This window comes from Ranitomeya variabilis, chromosome 3 (assembly GCF_051348905.1).
Source record: "Ranitomeya variabilis isolate aRanVar5 chromosome 3, aRanVar5.hap1, whole genome shotgun sequence".
Lineage (NCBI taxonomy): Eukaryota > Metazoa > Chordata > Amphibia > Anura > Dendrobatidae > Ranitomeya > Ranitomeya variabilis.
Genome location: NC_135234.1, coordinates 342,988,746 through 343,007,656, shown reverse-complemented (window position 1 = coordinate 343,007,656; position 18,911 = coordinate 342,988,746).

Sequence of the window (18,911 nt, the reverse complement as noted above, 5' to 3'; positions counted from 1 at the left end):
GGCCTACTAAAGGTGTCTGTCTGTGTGCCCCTCCCTGGTGTTGTCCTCAACTAAATAAAGCTGAGCTTCAACCTTCCGGCTCTCATTATGTGGTTTTAAAAAAAAAAATGGTGGTTAGGGCCTACTAACGGCTTCTGCCCCTCCCTGGTGTTGTCCTCAACTAAATAAAGCTGAGCTTCAACCTTCCGGCTCTCATTAAGTGGTTTTAAAAAAAAAAAATGGTGGTTAGGGCCTACTAACGGCTTCTGCCCCTCCCTGGTGTTGCCCTCAACTAAATAAAGCTGAGCTTCAACCTTCTGCTCCAAATTACCATTTTGAAAAATGCAATAGGCTTTTCCGGCCTACTAAAGGTGTCTGTCTGTGTGCCCCTGCCTGGTGTTGCCCTCAACTAAATAAAGCTGAGCTTCAACCTTCTGCTCCAAATTACCATTTTAAAAAATGCAATAGGCTTTTCCGGCCTACTAAAGGTGTCTGCCCCTCCCTGGTGTTGTCCTCAACTGAACAAAGCTGAGCTTCCACATTCTGGCTTTCGCCCTATACTATCAGATATTAAACTGCATTTGGCCTACTAGTGTGGTTAGGCCCTTGAAACAGTGTCTGCTGCTCTTGGGTTTGCTACTCCACTGAACAAAGCAATGCCGCCTGTTTAGTCCTGTTACCAATTTTGAACTGCATGTAGCCTACTTTATTCTTTGGCCCTATATCTGTTTCCTCCTCATCCTGCCCATTGCCCAGCCACTGCTAAATGAGTCTGCTGGTACATTGACCTAGACCACTACATTCCCCTTGTACTCTACACAGCCAGAATCTGTCCCTGCTGAAAGTAAGGTTCCCCTTCCCGCATGTTATACCACCTTACACAGGGACAAAGAGGAAGGTGCAGATGAAAGTGCAGGTTCCTTCATCAGGTGGGGGGGCATACTCGTTGGCGACGTCACTGGCACAGGGCCCCTCAGAGTACGCAAAAGTGTCGCTGCTGGTGGGAGGCGCCCCCGCCATGCAAACACACCGCCGTACTTTGAGGGGCCCTGTGCCAGTGGCAATGCGAACGAGTGGGCCCCCCCCCTGCTTGCTCAGGATCACAGCACTTGCAACTTTTAAATACTTACCTTTCCCTGCAACACCGCCGTGACGTAGTCCGCATTTCCTGGGCCCACGAAAAACTTGAGCCAGCCCTACTCCCCCCACAACTTTCCCCCAATTCCCTATGCCCAACTATTATTATACAGTTAATTAAGATTGGCAAGCTTCAGAAACAAGAATGGATGTTTTTGGCATTAAAATGGGCACTGTAGGTGTTTTCCTGGCCTCCACTCACTGCCGACTATGCTTCCCCATTGACTTACATTGGGTTTCGTGTTTCGGTCGATCCCCGACTTTTAGCGATAATCGGCCGACTGCACTCGACTCGACTCTGGACAAAATTGGGTTTCCCAAAACCCTACTCGATCTTAAAAAAATGAAAGTCGCTCAACCCTACTAGTTAGCTCTTAGGCTGGTGCGTGGCGTCTAGAACCAACGTAGGCACGCTCCCTGGCTATCTCTAGTTGCGTTTGTCAGGCGTAGGGCAGCGGTCAGCCCAGGTTCCATCACCCTAGAGCTCGTCCGATATTTTGTATTACTTTGCTTGTCCCTTGCTATCCCTAGCCATTGGGATTCATGACATTTATCGTGTTTAGCAGCAAAAGTTGAGCTAGTATGCCAAATTTCAGCATCATAGCCAGTAAAGAACTCTAATGGCTATGTGCCAAAGTTTGCAAAATCCTCTTAGCTGAAGCCGCAGGCTTGGTGGAACCTCCAGTGAAAGGTCAACAGTGCCCAATGTATTTGAGATCTGGCCCTAAAAATTTACAGAACCTCTTTTCAAACATACATATACATCCTTATAAATTTTCAGCAAAACCGGAGGTCGAGTGGGGACCACTGGTCCACTTGACATGGAATGACCCTATATTAACTTTTCTATCTCGCAACATATAAGTCTAACAGGCAAAGTGCAACAAGCAAACATTCCCTTTAAGGGTTCAAACAGTACTCAAGTCTTTTTCTTTTAACCCCTTAACGACCGCCGATACGCCTTTTAACGGCGGCCGCTAAGGGTATTTAAACCACAGCGCCGTTAATTAACTGTGGAAAAAGTGAATAGCGCCCCCCAGAGTCGGATTTTCTCTGGGGTCTCGGTTACCAGGGGTAGCCGAGACCCCAGAGAACATGATTCGGGGGGTTTTTACCGACCCCCGAGTTGCGATCGCCGGTAATTAACCGTTTACCGGCGATCGCAAAAAAAACCAAAAACGCGATTTCCCATTTAATTTCTCTGTTCTCCGATGTGATCGCACATCGGAGGACAGAGAAATGGGGTCCCCGGTCGCCCCCGATGCCCCCCCGATACTCACCTGTCTCCCCCCGTGCTCCTCGTGGCTCCCCATGGGCGCCGCCATCTTAAAAATGGCGGGCGCACTGCGCGTGCGCCCGCCGGCCGGCACCTGGGAGATCTTTGGGGTCTCGGCTGCTGGGGGTAGCCGAGACCCCAAAGAACATGATCGGAGTCGATTTTTACCGACCCCTGTTTTGCGATCGCCGGTAATTAACTGTTTACTGGCGACCGCAAAAGAAAAAAAAGTGATGTGTAATTCTCTGTCCTCTGATGTGATCGCACATCAGAGGACAGAGAAATACGAGGATTCGGGGACCCTATCATACTTACCGGTGTCCCTGGGTCCTCCTGTGTCTTCTCCTGGCCGCCGGCTTCTTCCTATGAAAAGAAAATGGCGGGCGCATGCGCAGTGTGCCCGCTCTCTGCTGCCATCTGCCGGCCAGCAGGAGAGAAGAGTTGGGGCTAAAATTAGGGATAGGGTTAGGGTTAGGGCTAGGGTTAGGGTTAGGGTTAGGGCTAGGGTTAGGGTTAGGGTTAGGGTTAGGGCTAGGGTTGGGGCTAAATTTAGGGTTAGGGTTGGAGCTAAATTTAGGGTTAGGGTTGGGGCTAAATTTAGGGTTAGGGCTGGGGCTAAATTTAGGGTTAGAGTTAGGGTTGGGGCTAAAGTTAGGGCTATAGTTAGAGTTGGGGCTAAAGTTAGGACTAGGGTTGCGGCTAAAGTTAGGGTTAGGGTTGGGATTAGGGTTTGGATTAGGGTTGGCATTAGGGTTACGTTTGGGATTACGGTTAGGTTTGGGATTAGGGTTAAGGGTAGGGTTGGGATTAGGGGTGTATTGGGATTAGGGTTAGGTTTGAGGTTAGGGTTGAGATTAGGATTAGGGGTGTGTTGGATTTAGGGTTCTGATTAGGGTTATGGTTGTTTTGAGGTTAGGGTTGCGATTATCCTTAGGGTTGTGATTAGGATTATGGATCGGGTTGGCATTAGGGTTAGGCCTCTTTCACACTTCAGTCTTTTGGCGTCAGTCTGAAACCGCCATTTTCATCAAATAGCTGATCCGCCATTTTTTTTGGCGGTTCCGCTATTTTCCCATAGACATGCATTAGCGACGGATTGTGGCGGATGGTCGTCCGTTCCATCCGCCATGTGACGGATCCGTCGAGATTTGGCGGATGTCATCTAGACATTGATGGCCATTGTAACGTTTTTTGTCTGCGCCGAAATGGCGGTTCGCGACGGATCCGTCGCGTTCGTCATTCCATAGAATGGCCGCCTATGGGCGACGGATCCGTCGTTACCGTCATTTCGGCGGATCCGTCACCCAAATCCGCTTTTTCAATTACACATGCTCCAAAAAGTAGATACTTTTCCCAGACAACCCCCAAGTAACGGATCCGTCAAAAAAACGGATCCGTTAGAACCGTTTTCTCAACAATTGTGACGGAGCTGACTGACGCCAAACAACTGAAGTGTGAAAGAAGCCTTAGGGGTGTGTTGAGGTTAGTGTTGGAGTTAGATTTGGGGGGTTTCCACTGTTTAGGTACATCAGGGGGTCTCTAAATGCCACAGCCAATTTTGCGCTCAAAAAGTCAAATGGTGCTCTCTCCCTTCCGAGCTCTGCCGTGCACCCAAACAGTGGTTTACCCCCACATATGGGGCATCAGCGTACTCGGGATAAATTGGACAACAACTTTTGGGGTCCAATTTCTCCTGATACCCTTGTGAAAATAAAAACTTGGGGGCTAAAAAATCTTTTTTGTGGAAAAAAAAATAAAATTTTATTTTCACAACTCTGCATTATAAACGTCTGTGAAGCACTTGGGCATTCAAAGTTCTCACCACACATCTAGATAAGTTCCTTGGGGGCTCTAGTTTCCAAAATGGGGTCACTTGTGGGGGGTTTCTACTGTTTAGGTACATCAGGGTCTCTGCAAATGCAACATAATGCCCGCAGACCATTCTATCAAAGTCTGCATTCCAAAATGGGATTCCTTCCCTTCCGAGCTCTGCCATGCGCTCAAACAGTGGTCCCCACCACACATGGGGTATCAGTGTACTCATCACAAATTGGACAACAACTTTTGGGGCCCAATTTCTCTTGTTACCCTTGTCAAAATAAAAATTTGGGGGCTCAAAAATCTTTTTTGTGGAAAAGAATGTTTATTTTTATTTTCACGACTCTGCATTATAAACTTCTGTGAAGCACTTGGGCATTCAAAGTTCTCACCACACATCTAGATAAGTTCCCTGGGGGGTCTAGTTTCCAAAATGGGGCCACTTGTGGGGGTTTCTACTGTTTAGGCACATCAGGGGCTCTGCAAATGCAACATAACGCCCGCAGACCATTCTATCAAAGTCTGCATTCCAAAACGGCGCTCCTTCCCTTCTGAGCTCTGCCGTGCACCCAAACAGTGGTCCCCCCCACACACATGGGGTATCAGTGTACTCAGGACAAATTGGACAACAACTCTTGGGGTCTAATTTCTCTTGTTCCCTTGTGAAAATAAAAACTTGGGGGCTAAAAAATCTTTTTTGTGGAAAAAAAATATATTTTTTATTTTCATGACTCTGCATTATAAACTTCTGTGAAGCAGTTGGGCATTCAAAGTTCTCACCACACATCTAGATAAGTTCCTTGGGGGGTCTAGTTTCCAAAATGGGGTCACTTGTGGGGGGTTTCTACTGTTTAGGTACATCAAGGGCTCTGCAAACGCAACATAACGCCCGCAGACCATTCTATCAAAGTCTGCATTCCAAAACGGCGCTCCTTCCATTCCGAGCTCTGCCATGCGCCCAAACAGTAGTTTACCCCAACATATCGGGTATCAGCCTACTCAGCATAAATTGCACAATAAATTTTGGGGTCCAATTTCTCCTGTTACCCTTGAGAAAATAAAAAATTGCAGGCTAAAAAATCAGTTTTGAGGAAAAAAAAAAAGGATTTTTTATTTTCACGGCTCTACTTTATAAATTTCTGTGAAGAACTTGGGGGTTTAAAGTGCTCAACACACATCTATATAAGTTCCTTAAGTGGTCTAGTTTCCAAAATGGGGTCACTTGTGGGGGGTTTCTACTGTTTAGGCACATCAGGGGCTCTCCAAACGCGACATGGTGTCCGATCTCAATTCCAGCCAATTCTACATTGAAAAAGTAAAACGGCACTCCTTCTCTTCCAAGCTCTGCGGTGCGCCCAAACAGTGGTTTACCCCCACATATGGGGTATCGCCATACTCAGGAGAAATTGCACAACAACTTTTGTGGTCTAATTTCTCCTGTTACCCTTGTCAAAATAAAAATTTGGGGGCAAAAAGATCATTTTTGAAAAAAAATGTGACTTTTTATTTTCACGGCTCTACGCTATAACCTTCCGTGAAGCACCTGGGGGTTTAAAGTGCTCACCACACATCTAGATAAGTTCCTTAAGGGGTCTAGTTTCCAAAATGGTGTCACTTGTGGGGGGATTCTACTATTTAGGCACATCAGGGGCTCTCCAAATGCGACATGGCGTCCGATCTCAATTCCAGCCAATTCTACATCGAAAAAGTAAAACGGCACTCCATCTCTTCCAAGTTCTGCAGTGCGCCCAAACAGTGGTTTACCCCCACATATGGGGTATCGATGTACTCAGGAGAAATTGCACAACAACTTTTGTGGTCTAATTTCTCCTGTTACCCTTGTGAAAATAAAAATTTTGGGGCAAAAATATCATTTTTGTAGAAAAAATGCGATTTTTTATTTTCATGGCTCTACGTTAGAAACTTCTGAGAAGCACCTGGGGGTTTAAAGTGCTCACCACACATCTAGTTAAGTTCCTTAAGGGGTCTAGTTTCCAAAATGGGGTCACTTGTGGGGAGCTTCTACTGTTTAGGCACATCAGGGGCTCTCCAAATGCGACATGGCGTCCAATCTCAATTCCAGCCAATTCTACATTGAAAAAGTAAAACGGCACTCCTTCTCTTCCAAGCTCTGCGGTGCGCCCAAACAGTGGTTTACCCCCACATATGGGGTATCAACATACTCAGGAGAAATTGCACAACAACTTTTGTGGTCTAATTCTCCTGTTACCCTTGTGAAAATAAGAATTTGTGGGCAAAAAGATCATTTTTGTGTAAACAAATGCAATTTTTTTATTTTCACGGCTCTACTTTATAAACTTCTGTGAAGCACTTGGGGGCTCAAAGTGCTCACCACACATCTAGATAAGTTCCTTAAGGGGTCTAGTTTCCAAAATGGTGTCACTTGTGGGGGGTTTCCACTGTTTAGGCACATCAGGGGCTCTCTAAACGTGACATGGCATCCGATCTCAATTCCAGCCAATTCTGCATTGAAAAAGTCAAACGGCGCTCCTTCTCTTCCAAGCTCTGCAGTGCGCCCAAACAGTGGTTTACCCCCACATATGGGGTATCGGCGTATTCAGGAGAAATTGCACAAAAACATTTATGGTTAAATTTCTGTTTTTACTCTTGTGAAAATAAAAAAAAATGGTTCTGAAGCAAAATGTTTGCAAAAAAAAGTTAAATGTTCATTTTTGCCTTCCACATTGTTTCAGTTCCTGTGAAGCACGTAAAGGGTTAATAAACTTCTTGAATGTGGTTTTGAGCACCTTGAGGGGTGCAGTTTTTAGAATGGTGTCACACTTGGTTATTTTCTATCATATTGACCCCTCAAAATGACTTCAAATGTGATGTGGTCCCTAAAAAAAATGGTGTTGTAAAAATGAGAAATTGCTGGTCAACTTTTAACCCTTATAACTCCCTAACAAAAAAACATTTTGGTTCCAAAATTGTGCTGATGTAAAGTAGACATGTGGGAAATGTTATTTATTAACTATTTTTTGTGACATATCTCTCTGATTTAAGGGCATAAAAATCCAAAGTTTGAAAATTGCTAAATTTTAAAATTTTTTGCCATATTTCCATTTTTTTCATAAATAATCACAAGTAATATCGAAGAAATGTTACCATTATCATGAAGTACAATATGTCACGAAAAAACAATCTCAGAATCAGCAGGATCCGTTGAAGCGTTCCAGAGTTATAACCTCATAAAGTGACAGTGGTCAGAATTGTAAAAATTGGCCTGGTCATTAAGTACCAAATTGGCTCTGTCACTAAGGGGTTAATAATGAGGTAGTGCAATGAATATTCAAGTCAATCAATAACGTTGTAACAGCAGAAACGATGCGAGGGACCCATCATTAACCCCCAAAATTGCCATTGTGCGGGCTACAAGGCGTGTATCCAGACCTGGAATCCTGCCATGCCAAATGGGTTTTTCTTCAGGTCTCTGTATGACAAAGCAGTTCTCACAACAATGTTAGACGTAGTCTTTTAAAACTTATTTTGTAAAACCAGTAGGAAGCACCTTTAAGAAGGTGCAAACTATTTACAAGCAAAGTCTTGATCATGCACAGTTCATGATTCACAGTTCTTTAAATGAAAGGCAACTGTGTAACTTGTGCAAAAACATAGGATCCCTTTAAACAGGGGACCCCTTTAAGAAGAAACCCTGGTAGGTAACCCTTGCTGCAATAGGTAAACTTTTAACTATTTACAGTCATATTCTTTCTTGCAAGCAAAACTGTTTATCTCCTTTGCCATGGTAGCTCTTGACAACGGGTATCCGTGACTCCTGTGAGCTCTAGTATAAAACCCCTTACCTCACCTCATGTCACCCCCGAGATAACAGCCGCCTCCCCCTTCATCTGTAGTAAGAAAATAACCCTATTAAAACACACGACAAATAGGTTGGATTAATTGGCCACAGCAGCCGTTTATTAACATTTAAACATACAACAATAATGGAACAATAAACCCCGGAAGTGGATGACCCTCGAAGCCCGAACATATGTTGAACATTTTCCAGCCAAACGTCCCACCTATTTTGGCCTTATAGCCGCGTTACCCCCAGCCGCTATGCACCAGCTCGGAGGCAAACTCCACCCGCCAGGCCAAAACCCGCACACCTATTTGTGGTTCCCCTAATAATCCCTTCCATGGGATTATCTGTACCCCTTTGACCATTTTAAAATCACCCCGGGGAGTCCAGGACCTATTGAGATCCCCCCCCCCATCAATCCGCCATTTTCCACTTCCACCAACTTCGAGGATCACCACCCCCTGCCACGCTGCCGCGACAGATAATCTACCATACTTAGCCATAACTAAATATCTTCATAAAGCTAGAAACCTAGCCCTGACCCATAACTGATAACACCCGATTCTACAGACTTTAAACCATGGACAATAAAGGGAGGGTGGGTGGGAGCTTCAGTCTATGGCCGGTGAGTACCCAAAATGGTTGCCCCACTGACGTGGCCACCCCCTTTTATAAAGTCTCCCCCCCCTGCCCTCGGCCCCTCCTTCTCCCTTCAAATTCAAAAAACTCCATCACTCCCCTCACCTCTTTTAACCCTGTACCCCCCCAGCAGTCCTAATAAGCTCCCTATTGTCGCACGTTTCCCTGTCATGGCGGCCTCCCCTAATGGCCAGGGGCCCAGTACGGCCTTTCTTGATAACGGGTATCCGTGACTCCTGTGAGCTCTAGTATAAAACCCCTTACCTCACCTCATGTCACCCCCGAGATAACAGCCGCCTCCCCCTTCATCTGTAGTAAGAAAATAACCCTAGTAAAACACACGACAAATAGGTTGGATTAATTGGCCACAGCAGCCATTTATTAACATTTAAACATACAACAATAATGGAACAATAAACCCCAGAAGTGGATGACCCTCGAAGCCCGAACATATGTTGAACATTTTCCAGCCAAACGTCCCACCTATTTTGGCTTTATATCCGCCTTACCCCCAGCCGCAATGCACCAGCTCGGAGGCAAACTCCACCCGCCAGGCCAAAACCCGCACACCTATTTGTGGTTCCCCTAATAATCCCTTCCATGGGATTATCTGTACCCCTTTGACCATTTTAAAATCACCCCGGGGAGTCCAGGACCTATTGAGATCCCCCCCCATCAATCCGCCATTTTCCACTTCCACCAACTTCGAGGATCACCACCGCCTGCCAAAACATAAATGCTCTAAAACCTTAGACATTTATGTCCCTCCACACTTTCAAAGCTGTTTCGATACCCTCCTGGATCGCCAAACACCACATATCGGTACCAACCGCATTCAGGTGCACCCCATCCAACCTCCAATAACCTCCCGTACCGGACTCCACTACCGCTCCGTTCCTTGCCATGAAACGCGAAACAGCTTTGTTCACCTTAATCCTTGCTTTGTTTATCCCTTCCAGTGACCTAGCGCCCCGCCACACCTTCCGCGGGATGATGTCCGACCACACCACCAAAACCTTAGGAAACATTGCCCACAACCTTAACATGTCGAACTTAATGTCCTTTATAAGTTCTCTACACGGCCTCTTCCCCAAGTCATTACCCCCCAAGTGAATAACCAAAATTTGTGGGACCTGATCCCAGCGCACAAAACGATGAAACTCGGGTAAAAATTGGCTCCACGTCATCCCCCTTTTTCCAATCCACCTCAGAGTTGCCACGTCATGCGAAAAACCCAATTGCCGGCCATCAGGACGAACCGCTGCCCTCTCCGCCGCCCAGAACACGAATGAGTGTCCCATAATCCAAACCAGCCTTTTGTCATGTTCTGTAAGAGAATAAACGAGAACATCGATCAATTCAATAAAAGAAAACCCCCCCAACACTGGAAACCATGAAGTTAGACCAAACCCGGGCGAACATAAGACCGGAATCTCTCCGATTCCCACCGCCCGATTCTCTTAACCACCTCATCCCCCAAATCTCTCCTGGCCGCTTCCGTCGCAGCCCCTATACGAAATGAATGCCCGCTGTACTTTGCCGGTGAAATTCCCCCCATCTCCAAACACTTCCGAAATATTGAAACAAACTGAAAACGTGATAAGAAAGAACCATCCGCATGAACCAACAGTGGGTCGGATAATACACCCCCTCTTCTCATTAAGTTATCCACACAGATTACCGGGCACAACGGACAATTCGGAACTTCGAATAACACTATTTTACAACCTTTCCCGGTAACGTCCGTTTTTGATGACCGAATAAACACAACCACCCTATCCGACGTAACATCCATGTCTTCCCTCCGCAAACCCCCTCCCCTGTATCTGGAAGGGCTAACCAACTCCCCCAGGTGAAATGCCCCAAAAAACGCCAATGAAAAAGCCGCTTGAAATAACGTCACCTCCCAATCCGAAAAACAAACAAACCGTAACTGCCTACCAATTGTTAACAGCACTTCGAAAGAAACCGGTCGTCTGTCGTCAAACGACTTCTGCCCTTTTTTCCAGCCTTTTACTAATTGTGTCACCAAAAATGATTTTGTCTCGTCCCGCAAACCTCTGGCCTTGAAACCAAACGCTAGACCAGCTAGGAACTTACTCACTTTGGACACCGACCAACCTGACTCCCATACATGCCCTACTAACAACAACAGCCTATTCTCATCGTCCATCCCAGCTCCGTAGGACACCTTCCAATTCTCCCATGTATTCCAAGCTTGATCGTACTGCAACCAAGACCTATCCGATAACGATCTAGCGAACAACTCCCTTACGGCCCGAAGGGCAGGTTCCACAGTTCCGCTGGACAATCCCGGCCCACTGAATCCAAGCAAGGTCTCGGCCCTTCAGACCGATGCCACTGTGAATGGAAAAGGACATTATCAGCATTAGTAGGCATAACTGCCTTACAATCCGCTACAATCCACAAATTAAACTTGAGGCCCAAGAAAACCAGATGCTGCAGTATCCTGACAACTTCCGGAGATGCCGCAGATAACGTATTGATGGCTTCCACAACGCCCGCATGCTCGCAAGAAAAACTGATTTTTTTATTCATCACCATTTCGCCCCAAACTGACAACGCCACTACCCGAGGAAATAACTGAAGCAGAACCCGGTTTTGCAACAAACCTTGCTCACGCCACCTGGGTGGCCACTCCGCCACTAAACCCTGACCGCAATACTGCAAACTGAACCCACGCATCTCGCTCACGTCAATGCAAAAACCTAAGTCCACCGCATTCTCAACTGTCTGAATCCAAATGGATTTGCCATTATATTCTTCCAAGAAAAGGGCCCACACCTTCAAATCCTGCTTCAAATCCTTCGTCAATCTGATGAAATGTAGGGGAGACTTCACTCTTCGTTGCCAAAGACAAACGCAGACAAAATGGACGGCCCATCGGCATAATTTTGCAAGCAAAGTTCAGCTTGCCCAACAAAGATTGTAAATCGTGCAGCGTTATCTTACACCGTGTACTTGCTTTTTTAAACCTCATCCCGAAAAGCGACTAACTTGTCATCAGGCAATCTGCATTCCATCACTACGGTATCAATTTCTATGCCTAGAAAACTCAGTGTCGTCGTTGGCCCGACGGTCTTCTCAGCCGCCAACGGAACTCCGAAACCCTTTGCTACCCTCTCCATCGTGTGTAGTAGGATCGAGCAAACCGCAGACTGTGGCGGGCCCACAAACATAAAATCATCGAGGTAATGTAAACAAGAACTCAAGCCAGATACATCCTTAATGACCCATTCCAAGAATGTACTAAACGCCTCAAAATAGGCACATGATAGCGAGCAGCCCATGGGAAGACAACGATCAATGAAAAAACCTCCATCCCAAAAACAACCTAACAAATGCATACTTTCAGGGTGCACTGGTAACAGGCGAAACGCCGCCTCAATATCCGTCTTCGCCATCAGAGCCCCCCTACCGCATAGCCGTACCAAATTCATTGCTGCGTCGAACGACATGTAAGAAACCGCACACAGTTGAGGATCGATACCATCGTTCACCGACAGACCTTTTGGAAATGACAAATGATGAATAAGCCTAAATTTGTTAGGCTCCTTCTTCGGAACCACTCCGAGCGGCGACACCCTCAGATTACTGATCGGAGCTATTACAAAAGGTCCTGCCATCCTTCCCAAATCAACCTCTTTCTTCAACTTCTCGGAAACCACACTGGGAAACTGCAATGCCGATTTTAAATTCTTCTTTGACAAACAAACATTGTGCTCAATAAACGGAATTTTGAAGCCATAACCAAAACCTTCCCTCAAAAGTGACGCTGCTGCTACGTTAGGGTATCTATTTAGATACGCCTCCATCGCGTCCAGCCGCACCGGCGTCTCCCCTTTTCTCAGCACCGTCCCCCCTCTTGTTTTCCCCCCTCTAAAACATCTAGCTGCCCCATGTGTGCCCCCACAAGTTGAGCATTCGTGCTTGAATTTACACTTGCTCCCAAACCTACAGGTCCCCTCATTAAAGGAGAAACACAGTCCCTTCTGCATTGCGACCAAGTGTCCTGACTGCCCTGAGCTCCCGGTGCCCCCTTGAAATGGCTGACTTCCCTGATTTGTTCTAGCCGGTGCCATAACCCTCATCCATAAAGCAATGTCCTTATGGTCCCAACGTATGCTCGAGCGGACTGCCTTACGCTGCCTAAACTGCTCGTCATATCGCAGAATTAAAGAAGATTCCAATGAACATTATTGGTGGTGGATAATAAAGATCACACTATAATATTACATGATCAAGTGATTCAAAATATATGTCCACAACACCCAAACATGGACATACGGATAACTGCAAACCATAATATAAACTCAAAAGAACAAGCAGTCATAGAATCAAAAAACATACGAATTTTATTGTATAAACACATTAAATATCACAATATAAAGTGGCCAGACAAATAATGCCAAGAAGGGCTAAAAGATGACACAAGGCGTCACCAACATGTTTAAAGCCCAAGGTACGGCAGTCCCCATAGTACAGTTATCTCGGTGACCATGTAGAGTGCCATATAAATTATATAACAGCAAAGAAAATTGCCCATAAGTAAATGGAGCAACAAATCCCTCCTGAAAAACGGTCACACATTAAACCCAAGAGTGGCTAACAGCAAATCAATACAAGAAAAACATAAAGAACGGCAGTTAATAGGCACATCACCTTCAACAGATGGCAGGTAATCACAGGGACCCCGATCCACCCCATGTGACCGTTTTTCAGGAGGGATTTGTTGCTCCATTTACTTATGGGCGATTTTCCTTGCTGTTATATAATTTATATGGCACTGTACATGGTCACCGAGATAACTGTACTATGGGGACTGCCGTACCTTGGGCATCTTGCCGGAGTCCTTGGTCACGTGGCGCCGAGTTCCCTGCTGCGGCGCCATCTTGCCGGAGACCCCGACCCTGCGGTGACACCGCAGCGCTGCTGACCGAGGCAGCTGACTGCGGCCCGCCGCTCACCGGAGCCGCCCCATCCGTACCGCGTCCCTGCTGCCTGTCATGCGCCGCTCTTCCGGGCGCACTGGAAGACAGGCCGGCGGCTGCCGGCCGCTGGACCGCCTCCGCATGGGGGCCCGCCCCCTGGGTCCTCATGCTCCTCCACGCTGAGCAGGGCCAGCCGGAACGCTGGCGCCTGCCGCCCCTGGTCCCGAATCCCATCGCCTCTGTGCTGCGGGGGGGGGGGAACCCGGCCCCTGTTGTAGGTCCCGCCTGTTGGATGGATTCCTCCCAGCCTGCGGGCGGGGAGCAGGAGGAGCGCGCCCGCTGACCACGGCTGGAGGGTCCCTGGAGGGGCTCCGAATACGGCGCCGGACCCGGGGGGTAGCCTCGGGGCTTAAGCGCGCCAGAGGCCGAGACCTCCGCAGCCGGCGTCCTGCTGGAGGAGCGATGGAGGCTCCGGCTACCGACCCCTGGAGCAGGCTATTCACCGAAGCCTGCAGCCAATCTGTCCCTTGGGTGCCTGCCGCGTCCCGCAGCTGCTGCAGCAAGGCCTCGACGTCCATCGTTCGTGGGTACAACGGAGCTTCAGTCTATGGCCGGTGAGTACCCAAAATGGTTGCCCCACTGACGTGGCCACCCCCTTTTATAAAGTCCCCCCCCTGCCCTCGGCCCCTCCTTCTCCCTTCGAATTCAAAAAACTCCGTCACTCCCCTCACCTCTTTTAACCCTGTACCCCCCAGCAGTCCTAATAAGCTCCCTATTGTCGCACGTTTCCCTGTCATGGCGGCCTCCCCTAAAGGCCAGGGGCCCAGTACGGCCTTTCTGGACGGCTGCTACTGTTTCCTGACTGGGAAAAGCTTTCTGCAAATGTCACAACAGGTGACTCAAATGGTTTTAGTTCAGTATCTGGGAGTGGGCCTACCAGTAACTCGTCGGCTGGCAGTGTGGCACAGTCAGTGGCCGTAGTAAGGTCAGTCACTGGAGCCGAGTCAGTAGCTGGGGCACGAGCAGTCGCTGGAGTGGGATTGGTCACATGGGCAGGGTCACTCTTCATACCTGCTTCAGATGCATTCCCTCTGGTCTTCTCCGCCTAAGTTGGGGTCTGGAACACTAGTCGCAGGGCCTGGTGCTGCGGCATTGTCATCTCTATTAGCATCATCTCGCTTTCCGGCAGGGCCTTGTTTTCTGGCTCCGGAGCACCGGAACTTCTTTCTTGCTCCGGACCAGATGAGGCTGCCGACGGACGTCTGGCGAGGCTCCCGATGAATGTCTTCTTCCACCTGGCCACAGCTTCCAGCTCCTGGCCCAAGAGCAAACAGATGCGTTCTTCCTCTTCTTTCCGCAGGAGGTCCGGATTCATCGTCGGTAAAGGCTTCAGTTCTGCAGGCCCTGACTGGGAGAGTCCTCGTGTTCCATCCCACGCTCTGGGGTCCGCTCACCTCCCTCCGCCATCTTGATTCCCGGTTCTGCCTCCTTCTTCACATCACAGTGCTGGCAGGGGGTGGGCATGATCTTCGCACCACTCTGATGAACCCCCCCACGATGGCACGCCCTTCTTCTCTAGCGCTCCTTGTGGTGCTGTAATGGCGGCGGTTTTGGCGGCAATTTTGGCGGTATTTTACAGTGCACAGTCTCACAGCATAAATCACGGTTAAGCACAACACAGTCTCTAAGGCACACATGACCCGATTTGCTGGGTCAGTCCATCCTGTTCATGACACTAAGTTTGGGGCACCTCGTCAGGGCAGTGGGTACTCGGTACCGGGTCCTGCGGTTCACAGGGGGCTGTCATGGTGGCTGACCCGGTCCGTGGCCCTGGGACATCCGTATGAAAGGAAAAGGTCTTTTAAGGGATAAAGTCAATTGTTCGTGACACCACCTGTGGTGTTCGGTCAGGGTTACCGACGCTGCTTTAAGGGGTCCGCTGGGGTGATGTTATGGCAGCTAGATGGTATACCTTCCCACAGGTGAAGTATATCCCCAGGGATTCCCAGTGTGTAGATGGTGGATGGTGAATGGCGCCATGAAGAACAAGGACACAAGGTTGCAGTCTCCTTTACTGAAGACTTCAGCATCCACAGTCCAGGGCACCAGACCACAGGGCAGGCAGAGTCCGACTGGTTCAGAGGCAAGTCCAGAGTCCCTTTGTCCAGGTGGAAATCAATAGCCTTCCCTTGCGCTGTATTGGTGTAGTCCCGTACTGTATAAGCTTCAAATAAGGTCCTAACAGATGTAGTGCCTCTCTCTCTGTCCCCTCGTATGACTGGTGACTTGAGCCTGTTTATAGGGTCTCTTAGATAACCCGGCTTTGTGGGGTGTCACTGTGCCTCCTGGTTGTAGGTGCGGACAGGTAACATGCAATTAGCTGTCCTACCGGCCTCTGAAGTAAGGCGTAGAGGTCCTTACTACTTACTGCCTTCAAAATGTCTCTTTCTGGGAGCTGCAGCTCTGAGGACATGCGCAGCTCCGTGGACCCTCTGTCCTCCTCAGACGGATGTCTGGAACTTTCTAACTCTCCCTACAGACTACCAGTTATATATATATGGGGAGTCACCTAATAAATAGGATCAGAAGCTCCCCTGGTGGCCTGGAGTATGAAATGTGTTGCATGTTTGTGATACCTGGATGCAGTTATCCTTCCTTGCCTCTGAACGTAGCATCACTCTCCCCGGGAGGAAAGCAATACCACTGTGATGACCAGGATCCTGGGGCGCCACAGTTAGATGAGAGGTGGGAGGAAAGTTGAGCATGGACATGCTGCTCAAGGATTTTTGAAGCAAACGGGAGCAGTGATATGGGGCAATAGCTGAGCATAGCAGTTGGGTCAAGCTTTGTTTTACTGAGGATGGGTGTGATGGTGCCATGTTTGAAAGCAGAGGGGAAGATACCAGAAGATAGCGATAGGTTAGGGTTAGAGCTCAAATGAGCCTGTTAGTGAGGTTGGGGAGCAGGTGGGAAGGGATGGGTCAAGTGCACAGGTGATGAGGTGTGATTTGGAAAGGAGGTGAGTAAACTCTCCTTCAGTGATGTTGGAGAGGGAGGTTATTAGGGAAGGGCAGAGGTCTGGTGTATGGAGTGGTTGGGGTGATGAAACAGTAAGGGTTTGCCTTGTTTGGTCGATCTTATTTGAAGATATGAGGGGAGTTGAAGGTGGCAGTGGTGGGTGGAGGAGAGAGTTAAATGTGCTGAACAGTTGTTTTGGGTTGTAGGATAATGAAGATAAAAGGTTTGCGAAATAGGTCTGTTTAGCAAAGGTGAGGGCTAATTTGAAAGCAAGTGTAGATTATCATTAGAAGACTAGTAAACCTGAGCTCTGCATAACCCTGCCCCCGCCACTGATTGACAGCTGGCTAAACACAGTGTGCACAGAAAGCTGTCAATCAGTGGTATAGGTGAGGTTATACAGCGCTCAGAAATCAGAAAACTGATAGATCTACAGCAGAATAATCAGTGGTTTTAGCAAAACAGAAGCAAGCAGCCCAATGTGTGATACATCACAGGAATCAGAGTCTCTGAGTTTCTGATCCTATATCTTGTTGCTCTCAGATGAGGTAATAAAAATCTAGTGATTGATTCTCTTTAGCCATTTTTTTACCTATGTGCATATAGTGCACCCTAGTCCATGCTTCAGCCAAAGTCCAATCTTGTGGCAAAAGAGAGTCTAATAAGATGAGATATAGCAGTCTGTCTCTAGAGCTCAACTCCCTAAATATCCATGGATGAATCCCATCTGACCTGGGGGCTTTATCAGTATATAGTTTGTTCCGTCACCATTGTACTTCTTTTGTTAGCTTAGTTATATAAGGTGGTGAACCTTGACTATTTCCTTGCTGAATGATGCCTGGCACAGGTAGTTCATTGGTGAACAGTGCACTAATAAAAAGTATGTTTAATATCTCGGTCTTCTCTTTGTCCAGTACAATTGCATTACTATGGTTATCTTCCACGGGACTGATACCATCAGATTTTTATTTTTGTCATTAATATATTTAGAAAATTTGGGGGGATTCATTGTTATGTAATTGGAGATTTGCTTCTTTGTAGCTGGATATGCTCAATTGTGGAGTAGAATTACCATATTTTACTATAAGACGCGATTTTTTCCCAAGAAATTTTGGGGGAAAACGGGGGTGGTTCTTATAGTTGGAATGTACTTTCAATTAGCGTGCTGGCAGCAGGAGTCGGGCAATTCTTGTGGTAGTCCGACGCTGCAGGTCGATGATCTTACTCCCATCCCAGGCTGGTGCGGCAGGTTCGGTCGTGCTCGGTGGTTTGAGGGTTTCAGCGACATTTTGTGAAAGCCTAAAGCCCTTGCACTTTCATTGTCTTGATACTGTGGTCTCTGGGAAAATGGCCGCCGGAGGTGGTGCATGCGCAGATAGAGATCCCGGCATGCGCCGCCTCCGGCGGCCATTTTCCAGGAGGCCACAGCATCAAGGCAATGGAAATGTGGGGGCTCCGGGCTTTCACAAAATGTCCCAGAGCCCCTGCACCACCGAGCATTGCCAAACCTGCAGCACTAGCCTGGGATGGGATTTCTTGGAGACCACCGCTTCGCAGCAATGGATGTGCGGAGGATCCGGGCTTTCACAAAATGTCGGTGGAGCCCTTGCACCACCAAGCACCTCCAAATCTACCGCACCACTCTGGGTCATATCGCCGGACCACCAAACACCCCCTGTGATGCCGCTCCACCGGCGCTGTCGATCCCCCCAGGGTATGCTGAATTCGGACTGTAAGATGGACCCCCATTTGACGCATTAATTTTTTTCCCCATTTTCCTTCTGAAAATTTGGAGTGCATCTTATGGTCTGGTGCATCTTATAGTCTAAAAAATACGGCACATGGCTCTGTCAACTGCATAGTGGCTGTAACATCCACACCATATTGACTCAAATAAGTGGAAGATGTGCCATACCTGGCCATCAAAAGCAGAGATTGGATCCCTAGTGAATGATGCTAATAATAATCAAAAATAATGATATGTTTCAGTGGGACAAAAAGTTTTCTAGCATCCAAATAGGACCGTATAGAAAGCTGTTCTACGCTACAACAGAGATAGAATATAATTAGAAGTGTAAGATGAGCAATACAAGTACAATACTTTATTAGAAAGAATTTAAAAGGCAAACAATGTTAAAAAAAAGTGCAATGCAGTGTAAGGTGATGAGCCAAATAAAGTACAGGAAGTGGCACCACCAGATGGCAGGCAAAAGCAAGATGTAATGCTAGTAGATAATGTAGTCAAAAATTGAAAATACGCAAATACTGT